The sequence below is a fragment of the Phaseolus vulgaris genome, chromosome 5, assembly GCF_051622355.1.
Source record: "Phaseolus vulgaris cultivar YP4 chromosome 5, ASM5162235v1, whole genome shotgun sequence".
Classification (NCBI taxonomy): domain Eukaryota; kingdom Viridiplantae; phylum Streptophyta; class Magnoliopsida; order Fabales; family Fabaceae; genus Phaseolus; species Phaseolus vulgaris.
Genome location: NC_143502.1, coordinates 27883721 through 27893482, shown reverse-complemented (window position 1 = coordinate 27893482; position 9762 = coordinate 27883721).

Genomic DNA, 9762 nt, shown 5'->3' with positions numbered 1-9762 from the left:
CTTAGAATGATGGCCTTTAATTCTCCAATTTCCAGCACCTAGAAAAGAGCTAAACCTTAACCAAATCAAGTTCCCATTCACATAAGCACCAAAGAAGAATTAAATTCCAGCACCCAAATTAGAGGTCAAAGAACAAAAGCAAGAAACAAATTTAATTGAATAAAACAGTACCACCAAAAGGATTTAGATTGTGACAACTAGAAAGAGAGTCAAGTAATTAAAGCAAACAAATAAAGGTACTCAATTAAAGGTTGGCACACAAAAGAATTCCTAAAGAAAAGCACTAGATTAGATGACCAAATAAAAAAAAAAACAGCACCACTGGAAAATGTTGTGGGCCAGAAAACGTGTTTGTTCCCCGATTTATGCTGAGCTGTATTTTTAGAATTTGGCTCTGAAATTTGTTATGCAAGATATTCAGGATCTTATCTAAAATCTGGCTTTGGAATCACTCAAAACGGATGCACCATTTTTTTTTAATAAATTTTGCAAATTTGGTGTTCGGTTAGGCCAGCTGGAGCGCTTCAGATTTGCACTCTGATTTTAAAAGATTTATCATTTTTTTTCTGTTGCTTCTTTTGACCTAATTCTTTTTTTGTCCTTTCTATAACACTTTAAACTTGCATTTTACAGAGAATCAAAATTTTCCTATGGGTGGAAATATTTTTCTGGGTTAAAACAGCCAAAACAGAGAAGGTGAAAACAGGGGAATCTGAAAACTGGAAACAAAAACAGCAAGATACCAAAGTTTAGACACAATGGAAATTTGTGAAATAGAATTGTGTATGATCTAAACACAATATGAACTCAAACTAAAAATTAAAAAGGCACCAAAGGAGCAAAGAACAACAGATTTCAAGCAAATAAAGAGACCCAAAATCAAGAAACAATTAAGCCAAATAAAAGGACTACTATGAATTGTTGACAATATGGATGAACATGACTTGACAAAACATGTATAGATTCAGAAAATTAAAGACTCAAAGCATAATATGAACCAAATAAGGAAAGCAATAAAGACTCAAAAGCCTGAAAGAAAAAATAGCAACACAAAGGTGTATGGAATCCTATCACAAATTGCACAAGAACTTGTTCAAGATCAAATGAACAAGAGTGCTTCGGTTGGATCTTCCACAAAGCACACCAAGAACAAATTAAAATGTAAAAAAACAGCAAGACAAGTAAGGAAAGTAAATGACAATATGAAATAAAGAAGAACTAAAATTGAAAAGACAAGGAGCTACTCATCTTGAAGAACCAAAGCTCATGATACCAAATGATGGCATTTTCATGAAGTTCTTCTTGAATCAATGTAGAGTATGGGGCGGAAGCAATGAAAGAGAGTGAGCAAGATCCTCCTAAGAGTGGTGTTGATCTTGTAGGTGCATGTTAAGTATGGGTATTGAGTGGTTCGGCCAGCTCAAGGGAAAAGATGAAGGAATTGAAGTTTAGAGCCTAGGATTCTAGGGAGAAGCAAAGTTGAGCACAAATGGGCAGCATAACTTTACTCACAATAAACTTTCAAAATACATGAGATAGCCTCCCTATTTATAGGCTATTTGGGACGTAAAACCTAAGCTAATACATAATGAAATGTAAACCAAATGAAATGCAAGCCTAGGCCATGTGCCATGACCGGTCACACCTAGCAAAAATCTAGAATGTTTCATTCAAATGTGCTTTCTACACTACCCTATCTACTAAGTACCCCTATTGGGCCTTGATGCAACATATACAAGGCTTTCTCTCTACCATCCGTGGCTTCATCCATTTGTGCTTGTACATGCTTCGCCATTGATCTTGTGAGGGGACCTAGACGGTCTAGTTCCACATCTAGACGCTCCATAGGTAGCTTCCCTTCTTCACGGCCTAGACGCTCATTCCTTGGAGCTAGACGCTCTCCTTGGTCTAGACGCTCTGCATGGTGTGGGCTTTGGCTCCCATGGCTAGATGTGCTTGGCCCTCCTCCATCAGTGAAGGCTTGCCGAAAAGGAGTCAAAAGAATCCTACCAGGGACATTGCTAAGAGTTACCCAAAGATTGTTTCTCTGCCTTTTCACCTCAAAGAAGTGAAGAAAAATGTCCACAAAAGGCGCACATCCAAGGAAGCCAAACAAAATGTCAAAGGCCTTCACGAAGGCCCAACTGTTAGGGTACAGTTGGGCTGGAGCGGTGTTCATCTCCGTTAACAGCTCCCTCTCGAACCTGGAAAAGGGAAGGCGTACGCCGACGCACTTAAAAACTACTTGGTAAAAATAGAAAAGGGGACCCCGTTATTGGATCGTTCATCCCCGCACACCGGCTCCCCCATGGAACAAGGGAGCACGATGATGTCATCATCGTGCCTCTTTGCGAAGGCACGATGGTCATAGGAGCACGCTTCCCTCACGTGTTCCCTCAGGGCCCTGGTAGAAAGTAAGCAAGAGTACTCGTCGAGTAGTTCACTCGAAGCCCAGGGATAAAGGTCCTTGTGACTCACTCGGGAGGAAGATGGATTGGTGGACATCTTAGTGTGTACTGGCAGTAAAGAAACTGGAGGTCAAGGGTTCAGTAACGCAACAAAGGGAAGGGTCGCAAAGAAAGAACATGGGGCAAGAAGTTCTTGGGAAGAAGATGAATAGTGCAAGAAAGATACGAAAGAAGCAGAGACAATAAGTTGAGATGCGGGGTTTTCAAAATTCGAGCCTCATGACTGAAGCGGTAAAACAAGCGCCTTGTGAGTGGGCCACGTGTCGCGAGGTAAAGGTACGGATTAAAATGTCATTTGTCTCACTCAGAGAATGTCACATCGTCAGAGCCCTTGAGGGTACGTTGCGCCGGCGATACAGAAATGTCACGTCAATCGATCGGAAGGTGGCATGTTATCAAAACGCCGCAAGGGCAGTAGGGGGCAAGCTTTAGTCTTTTCGCTGAAAGCAAGTTATCAGCTCAAGACTGGGGGGCTTGTGTACCGACCAGGTCATCAGGTGTGATGACGTGGACAAGAGAAAGGTAGGTAGTCAAGAAGTCAACGTAGTCGTCGTTTGTAAAAGCGGTGTTCTGCAGCATATATAAGCGGTTATCGCCGAGATGTGTCACCGCCAAGGTGGATCATCGCCCATCGCCTAAGTAAGACATCGCCTAAGTAGGACATCGCCTGAAGAGTCAACCCGCATGATGTAAGCATTTCACAGAGAGGGGGCCCACACGAGGGGATAACCCTAAGTTGGGTGGCGGCACTGTGGGTCCCTATGCACAGAATAAATGATCAAGTCAAAAGGGCACGTGGTAATGCCCACGTGCTCACTAAAGGTATCCAGGGAAGGCTGCATGCATGACACGTGTCTAATTAGGGCACTCGAACAGTATGATGGCGCGATAAATACAGCGCTCAAGTTAGAGCCCAAGTGGCCATAAGGTTATACATTGCACTCCAGATAAGGGAAGTCCATGGGCCAGATACGCTAAGATCCTAAAGATAGCGGCGCAAGGACCTTCTCCAAGGAACCCTAGATAATAGCAGGCAACGCAGAGGTAAACCCTAGTCTTCACTTATATATAGGGCACAAATAAGCCCTAGAGAGGTACGCTTTTCACAGTTGCATGAGTCTTAACCTAGTTCTCAGATAGACATACAGAGGGAAAACCCTAATTGTTCTTGACGGCGTATCCGCTGAAAGCACAAGACAATTAGGGCAACACAGTTTTAGCCATACAGTTTTCAGTCATTGAGATTATTATACAGTTTCTAGTTACTTTGGTGTTTCTCGCTAGCTGACTTGATCGTCAGAGTGCAAACGGCCGCGAGGGCGCCCCTTTGTTCTTCTTTTTCAGGTACTGACAGTCTTGTAAACTGAAGGTGCCCTAGCTCGTTAGAACAAGCCACGCATAAAGACGACCCAGGTCAATCGGCCGGAACATAACCATATTTGGATTTGAAAATAAATTGTGATTCTGATAGCAAAGACAAGTTACATTGGGAGAATAATGCTAGTTAGGATGAATAAAAGTAGTATAATTGAATTGGAAACACTAGTGCAAAATGTAAAAACAACTACTATTTATTAAATGCATTTTAATGGTTAGACGTAGTCTTTCAAAACGCGGTGGTATTTTTTAAATTAAGTTCATTTACGAATGCAACTATTCATAATAGTCACATTCATAAATCAAGCACTTTGATTTAAGAATGCAGCTATTTCTTAAATCATTTTTTACCCTAACTCTGAAGCGCATCACTTAGGCTTTCATACTTTATTTATCTTTTTTCGCATCACGTTTGCTCTGTTCCTGCTTTTTTGTTCCTCTCTTCTTCTACGAGCTTCATTGTGTGCCATTATAAGTTGTTCGAGCTCTGTTCTTCTTCACAAATGATTTATAAATATTTTTCGTTTCTCTTACTTTTTTTGTTTTTCTTGCATTGTTCGAAGTACTGTTTCATTGCCTTCACGCTTCTTGTGTGTCATTCATTGCCTTTGCTCCATCGCTGCTGCCACGTCCACTGATATCGATCCCGTGCCACTCTTCACCAACGTTGCCTTCACGCACAAGGTTGGTGGTGTTTTAAATTTTTTTGATTTTTTTAATGTTATGATTTGTATATTTTTAATTTATTATAATTTGTATTTTTTAAAATTTATATTATTTAGTATTTATTATAACTTGTATTTATTATTAATTTATATTATGTTAGTTGTTATTTTAAAATAAAATTATCGTGTTAGTATTGAGTCTGAGGGTGTTCGACACTCGACAATTGATACGTGTTGGTATTGAGTCCGGGGGTGTTCGACCCTCAGCAAACGCGTGAGATAGAACACTCATTAGAAAACACCTGAATGATTATTCCAGAATATAATGGATCAAAATTCGATTAATTCTATTCGCATAAGTGATGAGTATGAAAGAGGAGTAGAAGAATTTATACAATTTGTGCAACGTAATAATAGTGGTCATGATGGAGCAAAGATCGAGTGTCCGTGCATTAACTGTTTGAATGGAAGGATACTGGATGTTAAGATAATCAGAGAGCACCTTCTAGTGATGGGTTTCTTTGTCCTTATACAACTTGGACATGGCATGGTAAATTATTAAATTTACCATGTATTTCCGTAATTGAAGAATATGTGAGGTCCACCATGGATTTGCTAATGAAACTTTCAAGATGTATGCCATGTTATTTTGCACCATCAATGAATTTCGAGCATATGGTAATTGTTCCTGCCGGTTGACTCGAAATGCCTTCGTGCGCCTACGTCACTCTCACATCCAGAATCCTTGCGTTCACACATGCCTTTCCTATGATGACCACCTGAAAACACAAAGACAAAAGGCTCCCTAAAGGTCGTTTGCACTCCGACGCTCAAGTCAGTACTAGGGCTAGGAAACACTGAAAATGTATAATCTTGCTACTGTGTGTGTGTTTAACAGCACAAAAGAATTCTCCCTTGTCCAGTTTGTTACCTTGCTATTTATAGATTGAAACTAGGGTTTCCTCTTTACCCGAAGTGGGCTTTTTCTGATGGGGCGGGCCAACATTGTTGTTACCTTACTCTTAGGATAACCTAGCGCGTGTGGTCCCTAACTAGAGTGCAACCTTTGGCAGGTGATAACCTGGGTGCCTCCTCATGCACCAGATCTCTGGGGTCACCCGCCTCTGGGAGTGCCCTAGCTGTTCACGTTCCATGCATGCAGCTCACCCCTGGAACGTGACCCTCACGAGTCATATCTTTCTAGTGGCTCTACACTTCGTGTTATGCCCGAACGTGTCATCCTCTCTACACCATGGACTTTCGTGATCTAGGCTTCTCCCTTACTGATAACTGGCGTGTGATCTGGGATCCACTTCTCGTGGCCTAGCTCTACTGTTTGGGTTTCCGATGTCCGATCTCTCCACATTGTATGGTGGCACGTCGGTACATCCTGAGGATCGATGTCTGACCACCCTCGGCTCCTCGGCGCACGTGCTTTGCGAGATACTGGCCCACGCTGCTAGTGGGGCCCGCCTAAGTGGCACCAACATTACTAGTGGTCAGTTAATGCCCAGGGACTGGTCGGTACAGTAACTTATCAGGGTATAATGTTAAGGGTCATAAATCATGTCCAATATGCGAAGAAGACACCGCTCCTCAACAATTGAAACATGGAAGGAACACAATATATCTTCGACATCGGAGGTTTCTTAGAAGTCTTCATTCTTACCGGAGGTTGAAAAAAGCCTTTAATGGACATCAAGAGATTAGTGGTCCACCAACTCCATTAACTGGTGTTGAGGTTTAGGAAAAGGTAAATCACACCTTCGGTAAGTAAAAAAAAAAGTCATTTGTGACAAATATTTGGAAGAAAAAATAAATCTTCTTTGATCTTCCATATTGGTCGAGGTTAGAAGTCAGACATTGTATAGATGTAATGCATGTTGAGAAGAATGTGTGTGATAGCTTAATTGGTACACTTCTTAACATTAATAGGAAGACGAAGGATGGTCTAAATGCTCGTTTAGATTTGATTGAGATGAACATACGAGGCGAGTTGGCACCGATAGAAATGGGTAAGCGTACATATTTTCCCCCAGCCTGTTACACCATGTCAAAAGATGAAAAAGTAAATTTTTGTCAATGTCTAAAGGGTGTGAAAGTGCACAAGGACATTCCTCAAATGTGAAGAGCCTAGTGTCAATGCAAGATTTGAAGTTATTTGGGTTGAAGTCTCATGATTGCCACATCTTGATGCAACAGTTGTTGCCGGTAGGTCTTCGTGGATCTTACCAAAAAATGTTAGAAATACCATAACCTATTTGTGCTCATTCTTCTCTTCCATTTGTTGTAAAGTCATTGATCCATTAAAACTAGATGAACTTGAAGATGAAATTGTTGTTATCTTATATGAATTAGAGATATTTTTTCCTCCATCTTTTTTTGACATCATGGTTCACCTAGTTGTGCATCTAGTAAGAAATGTTAGATTGTGTGGACCAGTGTACTTAAGATGGATGTATCCTGTTGAGCGATATATGAAATTTTTGAAAGGTTATGTGAAAAATCATTATCGTTCAGAAGCTTCAATGATTGAAAGGTACATGTACCGCCCTGGTAGTCGGGAGTGATGACGTGGCATCCTGCTACAGTATAGGCGTGTTGGCAAGGCGCCAGGCTGGCAGAAGGGAAGGAAGTCGGGGGGCTCGTGAAGCCGCAGTTATTAAGTTGGCGTGTTCCGATCTCCAGCATATCAGAATAGGCGATCACCGGGTTAAAGATGAAGTCGCCAGATGTGAACTCAGGCGACCAAGCGGTTGGAGATCGCCAGAGAAAGCACATCGCCGAAGATGAAGGAGAAGCAAATTATGAAGGCGGCCGGCGAGACCACAGGGAAGGTGTATGAGGACACCCTAGCTCGCCAATTCCAGTAGAGATCGCACTCCCAAGTTAGCTATGCACTGGGCAGTACCATGCATAAGTAACTTAGCCAAAATGAGAGTAGAAGCAGCGCCAAGTCAAGGAGGCTCCAGATGATGGCACGTGTACGACTGGATGCGAGCCACGTGTCCAGGTCTGTAACTGCCAGGAGAGAGAAAACAACCAGGTATATAAGAGTTCTCAACAAACTTTCTGAGGTACGCACGTTCAGATTATACTCTTTACGCTTGCGAGTTATAGAGCTGACTGTGAGAGAGGATTTGCACGGTTCTTGTTCTCTTAGTATTTGGTGATTCGGTCACTGACTTGGGCGTTGGAGTGCGATCGGCCGCAGCGGCGCCGCTCTGTTTCTTTGCAGGTTCTTGAGGCGGATCTCGAAGAGGAACGGAGGTGTGAAGCGGTGCGCACGTTGATCCTTTGACGAGGCAGTTTCCAGCGTTCCGGTCAACAGGCAGGATCATCAGGCGCCCACCGTGGGGCCGTGTAAAACTTGCTCCCATCCACAGCGTGAGTTCTTGGAGGTTTTCGATGTTTTCTGCGTGGTTGTGTGCTGGTGCAACCATCACTCGCTGTTTGCTTGAGTTTCGTTCGGTGAATTCGCGTTTTATACCGTTCGTTTGGGTTTTCGATCGGTGGAGTGAGGTTTCCTGCTGTTTACGCGTAATTTGTTCGGTGGAGTTCGAGTTCTTTCGCTCGTTTGGTTGTCCGTGGGGAAGCGGTGGTTTCTGGTGAAGTTGTGGTTTTCTTTGAAGGTTTACGGTGTTCTTGAGTTTTCTTGCGCAGTTTCTCACAGTTTTCTCCGATTGATCGCTGAATCGATCGTGGTTGAAGTGTCGTTCGCTGCATTCTTTGATTCGCTGAGTTTCATGAGAAAAATGAGAAGCAATCGTTCAAGTCCAGTTGCGCCCGTTGCTGTCGAAGGCGCCGCTGCCATGACCATGGCGCAGATGGCAGAGATGATGCGTTTGTTGCAGGCAACTGTGGAAGCCTCACGCGTAGAGTAGGCGAGAATGCATGAGGACCTGGTCGCCTCTCGCGCCAGGAATGAGGAGCTCAGCAAGGTGACTGAGGAGCTGCGTCAAACTCGTCAGGAGCAGCAAGGGCGTTCTTCTGCTGAAGAGGTGGCGCCGTCGTCGCCACCTCGTGTTTTCCCTATGCCTTTTGTTTAGGCGATTACTGACACGCCTATTCCCACGAGCGTGGTTCCGGTTAAGGCTGTCTTTACCGGCGTGGAGGATCCAGAGGCTCATCTAACCACGTTCCATACGCAGATGATGCTGTCGGGAGGGTCAAACGCCGTCTACTGCAAGATGTTCGTGAGTACGCTCCAGGGAACGGCGATGGAGTGGTTTGTGAGCCTGCCTAACGGCCACATAACCAATTTTCAACAGTTCTCGAAGATTTTTGTCGAGCAGTACATCGTGAATAAGGCACCGCCCAGGGTGTCTTATGATCTGTTTGATATAAGGCAGTACCAGGGGGAGTCCCTCAGAGATTACCTGAATCGCTTTGGAGCGCAGATGGTCAGATCGCCGGCCAAGGATGAAGAAATGCTGGTCTATGCCTTCAAGAAGGGCGTGCTGCCAGGACCATTCTGCAAGGCCTTGATCAGGGCTCACCCCGCGACGTTTGCTGAAGTCAGGCGACTTGCGGTGGCTCACATCGCCGATGAGAGTGAAGTCGCCGAGAAGAGAGGAAGCGTGGCTCCCGCCAGGCCACGCGCCCAGATCAGGATCCAGCTGCAGAGGGTGCTGGAAACAGCGGCGGCGGCCAGGAAGGACCAGAGGACTCGCCATCCTTACGATAGGAGGAACAAGGGAAGGAGCTAGAGGCGCCAGCAACCAGCATGCCGGGAATACAATCGCCCGCCTAAGCACAAGTTTGTCATGGGACTAGCGGATCTGATCGCCATTCCTAACATATCTGCTAGGTTGAAAGCGCCTGAGAAGGTGGGCGACAAGGTGCTGGGGTCAAAGTCGGATGCCTGGTGTGAGTTTCACCAAGGTTTTGGCCACACTTTGGACTCGTGTTTGTCCTTGGGATATCAGCTCGACGATCTGGTTAAAAGTGGGTTCCTAAATGACTATCTGCTGGACAGGAGGACGGGGGGAGCGTCGAGTTCCCAGCCAGCAGGTGGAGAAGCCCAGCAACACGAGATGCCTATCCACGGGGAGATCCACACCATTGCAGGGGGCTTCTCAGGTGGTGAATGCACCGCATCGCAGAGGAAGAAGTACGCGCGATCGGTGATGACAGTGGATATGTTTGAAGATCACTCGTCGGAAGTGGACATTACGTTCACCAAGCAGGATCTTCGGGACGTTGTGCCTCATGACAACGATCCCATAGTCATTTCGTTGGTTACGGCGGGA